General features: G+C 40.0%; 1 protein-coding gene and 1 long non-coding RNA gene across 3 annotated transcripts in view; one reads left to right on the top strand and one right to left on the bottom strand.

Moving 5' to 3' along the window:
- Positions 1 to 12,132, bottom strand: part of LOC135261045 (uncharacterized) — a 159,989-nt gene that overhangs the window by 44,645 nt on the left and 103,212 nt on the right. For both annotated transcript variants that reach the window (XR_010331809.1, XR_010331810.1), the window contains one exon: positions 5,416 to 5,488. This is a non-coding gene — a long non-coding RNA (uncharacterized LOC135261045). The remainder of the gene's footprint in view (positions 1 to 5,415; positions 5,489 to 12,132) is intronic.
- tmeff1a (transmembrane protein with EGF-like and two follistatin-like domains 1a) overlaps positions 1 to 12,132 on the top strand; it is a 69,028-nt gene that overhangs the window by 1,092 nt on the left and 55,804 nt on the right. The window lies entirely within an intron of this gene.

Raw genomic sequence — 12,132 nt, 5'->3', positions numbered from 1 at the left:
CTAGACTCACTGGTCCAAAGAAACTCAGTGAGCAGGTGCGCTGTGACAGAATTGCATGGAAAACTGAACCCCACCCTTTGACTGGTCCTGGTCCCCCTCCTCCAGTCCCTCCCTTTCTGTATTCCCTGTTATTCACATCACTATACATGCAACGCTGTGCTTACGGTGGGCTTCACGTGACCCTTACCTATTAAAAATTTAACGCAGAGAGAGTTTTTCTTCCCCAATTCAGAACATTTCTTTGCTAAGGTAATAATAGAGGATGCCGATAGCCGCTCGTGGGTGTTGCATTTACCCGGGACCATATTTTATTCATGGAGCACCGAATTGACTTTGTCTGTGTTTTCTGTTTGTCTTCAACATGCGGGGACACTTCGGGGTGTTTGGGATGCTTTTCTGCATAACTGTTTTCAGAAATACTCAGACAGAGGATTGTCCAGTGCTGGATAGATTCTAGGATACATTCCATATTTGAACAAATCACTAACACAACTTGAAATTCTGTTAAGAAAGCAAATATTAATTCATTGTAATCTAGTAGGCCTACTTGAATATTTGTAAAAGATGACAATGTTAAACATCTGCCTACATGAGGGGACATTACTGTCTAGGTTTATTTGCTTTGAATGTCCTTACACCTGTAGCAGACTATTTCTACTTAAAAGAATACATGCCATCCAAATATAGAAGATCTTTATCCTTCAGTTTGTCTACTGTAGATTAATCCGTGAATTTAAATTCTAACAAGAGATAAACAAACTGTGTACATGCTGTTGAATTTTAGCAGTAGTGGAAATGTATATCCATACCTCTTTGTTTTCATGTGGTAGCTGCAACTTTCTCAATATCTCGAAATTCTAGTTGATCTTATTTACTGAATTATAAAGCAGAAAGTGATGGTAGAATAGTAGAATGGTGTTAAATACACACAGTCATTGTTTTACACAACACTTATATTAGCTTTAAAAGTCCTTAACTACCAGCCTCTTGTTAATTAGAACAACAGTAGTATTTTGTAAAGTCCCTGAGGACTTCAGTTTTATATGTTCTACTGCATGAAAACCATTTAACATGATATTAACTCCAGGGGCCTTGCATCCAAAGCGGATAGCTATCAGTACTGCAAAAGCCGACAGATTATACAACGAAGAAGCGAGCACAAGCAACCACAAATCCGTGACACCACACTGTTCACCGTCGTTTTTCTCCAGCTGAACCCAGAGGATGCTGGACACACACCAAGAACACAAAATGGCCATCAATGAAAGATGAAGCCTTAATGAGTCAGTAAACCAATGCTGCATTTGGTGTGGTGATCTGGGCTGCAGCAGATTCGAAAGAGATGAGACAGGGATTGGTGGGCATGAAGAATTAATTATCCTTTCCCTTCAATGAGGTCACCCCCTTCAGCGGTCTCTGAGTCTGCTCATGCCTTTTGTATGGGCCTTCGGAAGTTCCTCAATTTCGTGTTGACGCAGAATCACACACTCAGACTGTAAACAAAGGCCAGTTTCAAGCAAATGCTCTGCAGACTAGAATAGGTGATGGCATAACACATTTAGTCTGTGTTGCACAACCATGAATAAAAGTTTAAAAGTAGTTGAAATGGAAAGCATTTGGTTGAATAAGTACTGATTAAAAATGATAAATATGGCACGTCTTGCATTGAAATTAATTCTGATGTCTACATATCAATATGTTTCAAACACATTTGCCTGTCTACTCACAAAAGCCAGTGGATTTGTTGTGCAATTCTTCTCATTTCTGCAAAGCACGGCTGGAAAATAATGTATTAAAACATTTATAATGTGCCTGATATCTGTATCATATAATACTGTGCTCTTAACAGGAGTTACTGAAATCTTGTGTGGCCTGTTGTGCAAACAATTGGTTCCTTGCAATATGTCTGTCACAGTGTTCCCCAGTTTGAAATTTTCTTGTCTGTTTGCCATCACAGAAAACAATCAGCCATTTTATATTCCAAAGGGATTCCATTCCCTTTCACAGTTTGGTCATGTCAACTACATGTCTGTGGGTGGGTTGAGAAAAACAAAAACACAGCGCGTTTACTTCTTACACCTGATGTGCTTTTGTCAGGAAATTCTTACCCTTTTTTTGATCCGTGTTTTGTTTTTTATATCTCTGACAAAATGCATGCTGAGACAAAGTTCTTATTTCAACACAAATACACATAATGTTTTTTCTTTGTGTGGTTGTATCGTGTATATTTTTTAAAAGTTTAATTCTATTACTTTAGGACTGTCTGTCAAAGAGTTGGTGATTTTTCTGGCACATGAAAATGTACTCTGGTTTTCATGCTAAGAGGAGGACAAACTTCTTGTACATCATCGTACGATGTGAGCCTGTGATTATGTGGGCCTGGAACCTGCCAAGGGACACATGTTTCTGAAACTGGAAGAGGGCTGGTAGCTCCCAGTCAAGCTGTTCAGGGCAAAACATCATGCTCATGCATAATTGCTGGTCTAAGTGGTCCTGGTCCTTTGGATGCAGTTATAGCCTGTCTTGGATTTTTTGTCCAGAGAGACAGTGTTGTGATCCTGCAGGAAGCTGTGCTTCTGTGTCATGTTGCAGCCATTTAGGCCTACACAAAGGACTTCGATTGCTTTTCTGCATGCATGTGCCATGCAAGGGAAAGTGTTTCTTTGTCAGGATGGCAAGTAGTTTAACACGCCGTGTTTGCATGTACATAATATGTATAATACTATTTATGTCTACCCAATGTTTCCCAACAAATACATTGGTTTGTTTACTGAACAGTCATGACAAAAGCAGAGTCTGGCTTTCTGGGGAGGATAATTATTTTCAGAAATGTGTTATTAAGTCTCTGCCTTTGCTTTTGTCATTCTTCCTTTTTTTACTCCACATGTAAGTATTACATTTCTAGTTTTCCCTCTTGTGTATCAGGTTTAGGGGACATTAGGGTGCTGGAAACTATTTAATTAGTCAAAAATTAAAACCTGTCTCTTTGGGGAATTCTCACATTTTGATGGGAATTGGTTCTCCAGAAGCACACACTTATGGAATTGTGTTTAGTGTGGAGTGGGTTGGGATGGGGTACTTACCGTTTTTGATCTGGATTAAATTAAGATACAGTCCCTAATGCTGTGGCCTTGTTCCTTCTCAGTTGGCTTATGGCTCTAACCCAAAGTGGGCCGGCCACCAGTGCACACCCTGCAGCTAGCAGTTGGGTGGAGGTTTTTGATGTAATCCTGTCCCTAGTTGTCACAGGTGAACGAGTGACATAGCAAACAGCTCTGTCAGCCTTCCTATGCCAAAGCCCTTGCTGTTTTCCTGGAAGAGCCCTTGTGAAATATGCTATTTGAAAAGGCCACTGCACAGAGGCTGTCCTGATAGGGGAGGCCACCTACTGGGAATGAGTCAGAGCCAATGGAGAGGCTTGAAATTCTGACTTTCCATAACCAAACCAGGCATGATCACAACTGCATTGACTCAAGGCCAAGAACCCCAACTGTATTCACAAGTCGCTCTGGCACATTCGTTCAGCAAAGGAACATTATTTGAATTTAGGAAAGAGCAACCTAGTCCTTGGTCCTGTGTTATCACAGAGCTACATTTTTGACACCCACACTCCTTATGCTTTTGATATGCTGCTGCTTGACATTTTAGCTTGATCTTCTACAGTAATTGATGTAATTAAATTGGTGTAAAAAAAAAAAAAAACTGAAATTGCTGTTAACTTAAAATTCCAACCAACTTGAGCATTGCATCTTCCGAATATTTCTTATAAAAAATGAGAAATCCACAAATCATTTCCACTGCCATACTAAAAATGACTTACAGGGAACCCTTACAAGATATTTGTCCAAAATATTGTTGTCAGTACTGTGGAATGTGAGGAACTGCAGTGTGATTGATGATGACGGATGCACTGTATTGATGATGGATGCGGCTGAATTTTATCTTTATTCTTCCGTTGTTATACAGATGCTGTGTACATGGAAACTAGTGTGGAGTGCTTGCTACAGCACTGTTCTCTTGACCACAAGCTTAAGGGTTTGAAGCCCTTGATGACTCCCCTCATCACTGTTATAAACAAAGTAATTGGAAGCAAATGCTCTAGGTTATGAATTGTGCGATATTTAAGGATTAATGGCACACTTTCACTGAGCCTAACAGCCTACTATGGAAAATAGATGGGAGGTCTTAGGTTTTAATGCCCGAACGGAAAGCAGTTTGTTTTATCTTGTTGAATCATACCAATTCACTGAGCTATTGGGAATTCATTTTGGAAGAGACCCATCACACAATTAAAATTCCTTCAGCAGTGTTAAATCCATTATTTTCACTTGGCCTCTTAACAACCATGGTGGTGGACCTCATGCAACATATTAAAATTTTTATTACTGTGTACCTTTGAGATACTGTGGCTGTGTTATTAAACACTTCTAATGGAGCCTTCAGGGTAGGCATACTGTAGTTTAAAATCACAGTTGTACATGAATATAAGACTGTTCCCAATTTAAAGATAAATAAGATAAATTGTAGGTTCTGAGTTTTCATTGGATTTATTAACACAAGACTGACTCCCTCAGCAACTGTATTATTCGTCTTGAAAGGAGGTTGAGGATGATATGTTTATTTTTATGAATGGTGCTTGAGAATAGTTGCTTAGTTCCATTGGCCAGGAAGATACTGCATTGGTCATGCTGGCTTTAAAGATGCATGACCAGTAGCCTATGGGCCATATTTACTAAGCATGCCGCAAATTATTGTGAATTCCGCAAACTTCTATGTCGACGCATGTTTTCAGTTTAGCTGGGTATTTACTAAGCCAGTTCATTGTTGTACTGCTCCGTCTCTGATGAAGTCGGGTTTTTGACAGGTGTCAGATAGGCACTGTAACCTTTAAATGTTAACACGTCTCATTCGTAAAAACTTAAATACATATGCATTGACCCAAACATGCAAATTCACCAGTGCAAACCGCCGATGTGGCACCATTGTAAATATGGTATTTGTGTTCCAGCTAAGGCCTCACGTTCTGCCCACATTGCTTGCTCCACAGAAGGTTGTGAGAATGTCATGGCTGAACGGGAATATCTGATATCACTGTTGTTCAGGTGGTCTTTGGAATGAGCCTGGGGGACTGAAGCAAAGGTGAGAGATTGTGACTCCCCCCATGAGCCTCTCCTGTCTTATCTCAAGCTTATCTCCCAAGGTAATGGTGGCTTGTAGACACACCTTCCCCGACCCCCACTTGTGATAAATAGCCCTTCCTTTTGAATAGGACCCCACCCCCCCACCCTAGCTCTCTCGCTGACATTAGTGTGTCCGTGTGAGACTCTGGCCTTGTCACACATTTTCGATCCGAGCTGTTATTTAGGACGGGTATGCTTACTATTGTTTGTCGATGAGTCCGTTAAGAGCACTCACCTGGTACCGACCCCCAGGGAACACTCGATTATGCCAGATTCGCAAAGACGTGCAACTGGAGGACAGGACAAATCTGCAAAAGGGGAAAACAGGACATTTAGTCAAATCTTTGGCAGTGTCTACTGTTTTTAACAACAACCAACAAAATATATAGTCCATGTGGCACTATTTTTGCATATACTCAAGGGGGATAAGGCCGCCATTCATTGATATGGTATTGAATAGGCCATCATGGTGTCAACCTTTTAAAGAGACTTTTTTTTGAATTTAGGTTCTGCTGTGCTATTTGGTATATATGGCTGCTTTATTACTGCCAAGGCAGTTTTGAGAGTCACACTTCCACCTCCAGTCAAACCAATATAGTGCACTTTTGTACGTTTGCTTTGGATAAAAGCGTCGGCTTAATAAATGTAATGTAAATGTAGTGTAGTGGCCCATGGGCGTCATTTTGTGGTTACATAGAATAGCTCAATGTCAATGCATGATTTAAAAAAAAAAAAACCTTTTTATTTTTATTTTTTACTTTTGGTCGTTTAAAACACAGTGTAAACCAGAGTGACTTACACGGTTTACATTATTTTACATACAGCTGGATATTTACTGAACCAATCCAGGTTAAGTACCTGAGCCTAAAGGTGCAACATCTTTGCTCGACCTGGGAATCCAACCTATAACCTCAGACTTTCAGGCCCAGTCCCCTATTGCAAATGAAGTCCAAAAAAAACCATTAGAATAGAAACAAAAATACCTTCAGTAGTCCCAAGGCCAAGTAAATAATTACAGAATGCACAGGAGACCTGTCGCTTGAGCCCCATGTTATCCAAAGCTTGGGTTTGCTCACAGATGTTCACAGCTTGGACACATTGCGCCAGAGGCCACACAATCAAAATCTGAACTGTTATGGGTTCCAGCTGGCTTTCTCAGCTGACTGCTTGAGCACACAGTGATTTTTTTTTTTGTGCACATCGATCAATTCTTATCCGTTTGCCATGCTGTAGCCTGGAAAGCCAGACATGAGAAATTAAAGGGTTTCTCAAACAAAGCATTATATGGAAAAGGCTCAGAATAACCCAGTAACCTGTGGAGCTACTATGCCCAACTAAATCCTTCTGTTTAGTGGCAGAACAAAGCCCTTTGAGGGAAGAAATAGGCTTTTGCATTTATAGGCTTCACGGCTCTCTGGTTAACGTGCGACTGCTCCTCTGCTTGTTAACATAAAATGCAACATTTAATCACGGCTAACACACATCCGTTAAGATGCACGTCTCCTAGATTTGTACTGTAAGATTAATGCTTAATTAGAATATGAAATTACTTTCTAAATATAGACCTAGACACGTCATTGCCTGGATTTTGACAGCTGGTCGTAAGTGTAATAAAATCTTCATAATTCAACTGCCAACCACTGCTAATAGCACATAGCAGCACATGCAATATTCATAGTAGGACTGCATCGAAATGCACTGATTTACCAAAAACATTTACATTTACGACTGTTCTTAGGCTGAGCACAGATATCAGAGTGTGGAACCTATAAAATGTCATTAAATCTTAATAAGTACTTGGATGCTTCAGCATTACTGAGAATGAATACTAATGTTAGCACCAAAGCTTTTTTTATACTTGTGCAACATTTAGTTCAATGGCTGTCGTTGATATGAAGAATACAGTTTTTGTGAAAGTGTAGTATTCTCCACACAGTGGTTTAAAGTAATGACATTTCCGTCAATCCTTTGTTGTTCAGTGTTTCATGTAAAAAATTTATTTTTTCAGGATTAATTTTGTGTAGCAATGGAATCTGATAAAATTCCCATTAAAGTGAAGTAAGATGAAAAAGTAATACTGGAGTTTAGCATTGTTTGGAGATCTAACTTTAGCACTATCTCTGCAGTAATGTTGCCTCTGCCCTGCTTTTGTCTGTGTAGCCCCGCCCGCTTTGTCTGCTCTCAGTGCTCTGGCAGCGCTGTGAACACGCAACATGATTGAGAGGCAGGCAGGGCAGAGAGCTGTCCTGATTGGTTGTTGTGATTCAGGCACGGTGAAATCTGGAGTGGCTGATTTCAGAGCCTGGGGCAGTCAGAGAGGCCAGATTTTTTTCTTAGACCTTTCAATTTATTGAATATCTGTCAGTTTACGATGGAAATTTTTACCAGTGAATAGAAGTGTTCTACAACAAACTTACATACTGGACCTTTAAATGTGGCAAATTCCTTTAGAAGTCATCCATTAGCTGGAAATTACTGGGAAGATAAAGGTATTACTAAAACTATGACTATTTTATTCTCTATTTTAGATGAAACGTCAACCCAAAATCATAGCTTTTTGTGTTTTCGGTTACTGAGCAGTATTGTTCTCCCAAAAATGCTTAAACATTGTCCTTTGACAAACTGTGTGAAAAACTGTGTCTGTCAGCCACCTTAGGTATCTAATTGTGCCTCCCAAGATGCAATGCTATATACTATACTCCGCTATGTATCATACATTAATATAAATGCATACATCCAGTCAGCTTTTGCATACATCCAGTCATCATAAAATTGCCTGTATAGTTGCTTTCTGTATTCTCTTTGATATCTTCAATAATCTGACATTTAGGCTAATCGACTAAATACCCTCATTTTAATTTACCCAAGTAACTCAAATGTAGGAGAGGACAGAAACTTTTCTCCAGTGTTTTGTCAGTTTCTCTTATCCCTGTGTGTCACTTTAGTTTCATGTAGCATAGCAGCCTGATTCATTATACTGTGGTCCATAAATCGCAGTCATAAACTCAGCAAATTCCGCTTGGCGTGCTCTGACCCAGGTTCAGTCGGTAGGAAAGAGAAAAAACAGCTCCCAAACAGATCTCCTTCCTGTACCATAAAGTCAGTGCAGCAGAAATTATGAACAGACATTAAAAGGTCTTCCTTTTCATATAAAAATGCTGAAGGTTGGCCATAAAGCAAAGTATAGACATTTACTAGTGGTATCATATTGCATGCTGGGAGCCCTTGATTGATGAGTTTTGGCACTTTCCCATGGCAAAAGTCTCTTTAATCTTTAAATAAAGGAAAGCCTTAGCTAGGTTCATTTGTCAGAGCTTAAGTTCAAACTTATCAAAGTTGCAGGATGAAACAGAACAACTCATTACAAATTCAACTCTTCGTAGTTCTGAGTCCACGAGGAAGGGCTAGCATTGTCCTGAGCTCGTTAGAGCAGATCACAGCACTGACAAGTGTTGATCTGGGATCATGTCACAAGAGCCACAAAACATGATTGTGATAATTAAATTCACCCAGGTTACAAAGAATTGCCTGTGTTGAAGAGGGGCCAGACAAGCTCAGCACTAATTAAACCAAAGCTCAGAGAGTTATATTTATCAGTTAGAAAATTAATTGTCTTTTAGTCCATCTCTGGAACAGAGAGTCTTCCCTCGGGGATGTCTGGATGGTAGGCTAATGGCACCAAACCAAGGGAAGATGTGGCATTTGTGCTTTCCCACATTGCACCGATGGGAAGGTTTTAAGAGACTGACCAGTGTTCAGTTGCACACAAACCGATCTTTTGTTAGCAGCCCTCCTGAGCGTTCCTTTTAATTGCCTTGCTCAAGCACTTCCACAGAAACAAAAATCCATCTTCAAATGCACAAGAGCCTATGGTGACAGTAAATGGATTCAGTCACCCAAGTTTACAAACACAGTCTGGGATGTGTGGTAGTGAGGTCTCTATGAGCCTGAGTTTACATATGGTCTTAATGGAGTCACTTAGGTTACCAGACCCTATTGTCATCTATATTGTGGTGTGGTTTCATCAATGCAGGAAGTGGTTTGGACCATTTGGTTCAAGGAGCACTGCAAACACTGAAAAAAGCTTTACTTTATTCTTTACTTTTTGTATTTTACGGTTACAATTAAAATAACACCTCTGTAAAAATAGTTCCTCTTGTTTGATATTGAATAGTTTTAACTACCGAGTTTATGGAATGAAATGTATTGGCTGAGCTAATAGTCAAGTAACCAGAAACAATGGTCAGAGAAAGGCAATTTGGCAGTGATTCACAGCTTTGCTTTTATGGTTTCTGCTGCAAAGAAAATGTTAAGGTGGCAACCTAAGTGACTTCCCAGTTCATCTGTGAGAAAGTATGAAAAAGTGGGCAAACAAGCAACCAGCAGAAGCCTTTTTATGCCTGCATTACCAAAGAGTGCATTTCTGTACAAAATGCCAGTCTTCCAACCATGCAGAGCAGTATAGTAGGTAATGGCATCTTGGTAGGGATAAAGCACAGTGGTAGAGTAGAAACAGTGGAGGAAGCTGAAGAAATATTCTTTGTGGTAATGGCTGCCACTTACTGTGTTTAAAAGGTAAGAACTTACTTTCGATAGGAGACAGATGAAGCTGTCTTCAGCTGTTTTAGTTTAAGTGGTTATAATGTCTAAAAATAACACTTATCACTTAAATTGCACCCCACAAGCCAAACAATTTTCAGTGCATTGCAGTTCTCCCAGCCAACATTAGGATAATTTCTTAAAGTAATAAAGACTTTCAAAACAAGCATTCTGTGCGGGAATTGGCTGCCATGCCAACTGTCCGTGATGTTTCACGCAGGTGATCCCCTCAGTTGACACTGGCCTTATCGGTACAGCTGAATTGAGGACAAAGCCCTGGTAGTGTTGCAGATCCTCCTCTCTTTTCCCGGGAGAATTACACAACTTTTATTTTAATGGGATTTCTGTTAAGTTGTACCTCAGATAGTAGGCTACAAAAATGTGGCCTCAGTCCTGCTTCCAAGTTTGGTAAGATTTCTGGTGAAGTTAGGGCCTGAAAAGAAGAGTCCTGGCCTAGGAGGAAGAGTTTCTAAAATGGTTTTAAAATGTTTTTTTTTTTTTAAATGCAAACTTTTTGGATTGGACTACAGTCCTGGATCCATCTACAAGGGGAACCTAGATGTGACTGTTGAGAATCAAGAATTGTCCCATTGCTGATGCTTTTAAGTTTCAGGCCATTGGAGCTCCATGTTGCTGAACTCTTCCACCCACATGCATGCCAACTTTTGTTGAGTTCCCAGGGAGGGAAATAAAGGGCCTGGAGACCCATGCCCTTTTCTCTTTGAGGCTAGCCGCCTGCCATAAAAGAAAAGGAATATTTGCTAATCAGAAAAGAAAAGTGAGGTCCTAACGTATATCAAAGGCCCCGCTTTGGTACAGTCCCTCTTCTGGGCCCCCTACAAACACACACACATACTTGGCAAAGCCTAACACACAGCAGAAAAAGCCACTGTAAAATGCCTAGCATAAACCATGAAAATGGGGGAATACAGCTGTAGGTGTGGCTTAACATTTTTTAAAGTTAATGTTTACTAAATATTTCATTACAAAGTCCAAGTCAAACATTTGACAGGAAAATTTGTGAATGTGTGGCTCTTATTAAAAGTTAAGTTGTGTCTCCTTGGACTCTTCCTCTTAAATTCCCACTAATCTTAGTGATATCAGTACCATCATAGTAGTATTAGCAGTTGTTTGACTTGTTGCAGACAGTTATTGGATTATAAAATAGTATAATCATCAACCTGGGGTGTCAGTTTCAGCCCTCCTTTGGGGAAGGGGACTTCCTTGTTATTTATTTTGTTATCCTTAGTGGTTTTACTGATTGAGACCGGTTTTTTTGCATCAAAATGCATAGAGTCAAAGCTTTACGGTGTAGGTGTTAGTATTGTATTGTGCATAGTGTTGCTCCTTTAATGAATGACCTATAAAATCAGAAATTTAAGAGATTGCAAATTTTAAACACTGGCATCTGATTTCATGGCTATGAACTGTGAGGGTTTAAACTAAAGATTGGAATAGCAAAATTCCATTTTCCTGTTGAAAGAGCTCTCATGGTGACACTACCGAAGGGGATGTTTTTGTCCATTTTTTCTCTTCTGGTCAACATCAGACAAAAAATACAACTAATAACAAGGGCCATCTTTTTTTTTCTTCGAAGTGAACACCTGAGGCTATGAGTGCCGCCATATATCACTGTATCTCATTACGTACAGCCAGGCCATCTCTGCATCAAAGGGATTTTTCTCTAGCCAGCCTAATTACGGCTGCCTGTGGGAGACAGCCATCTGACATGTTTTAATGAGGTGTATGATGGCGGGAGCTAAGTTAATTACACGATGCTCCCTGAGTCAATACAGGAATCAGTAGTTGTTATGGGTACAGTGTCCACCAGACGTACTGCTGCGTAAGAACACTCATTTGTCTGAGTCATTGGTAAAAATGTGGGTGAATATCTTGAGAGGGGGGGAAACTGCAGTCATAATTATAAGTCTGCCATTGAAAAAAGCATACACTTCGGATGGATAATGTGCAGGGCTTTTATATCCGATTACATGACAGCACATAAATCAACTGATACCTTTTTATGGGTTTGTAGGCTGTTTATGATAAAGCCTATCAACTTCACAGACTGAAACCTAAGACTGTGTAAAAGCTGAAGTCACTCTTCCAGAGGCAGCATTAAGAGCCTGAAGAAACCCACACGAGTCTTTCCTGACAAGGAATGGAACAAAAAAACTGAAATTAAATGAAATACAGCCCCTTCTACGATGGAGCAGCCTATTACTTCTAGTTTTTGGAAATCACTTTCCTGTCACAGCCTGGATTTTTAGCCTATTTTTGCAGCTCAACAGGCCTTCAGCAGCGAGACATGCCGACTCAGCCCATACCCTGCTCTCTCTGAATACAGAACACA

This window comes from Anguilla rostrata, chromosome 8 (assembly GCF_018555375.3).
Source record: "Anguilla rostrata isolate EN2019 chromosome 8, ASM1855537v3, whole genome shotgun sequence".
NCBI classification, from domain to species: Eukaryota; Metazoa; Chordata; class Actinopteri; order Anguilliformes; family Anguillidae; genus Anguilla; species Anguilla rostrata.
The sequence above is the reverse complement of the archived record's forward strand: the minus strand, read 5'-3'. Positions and strand labels throughout refer to the sequence as shown.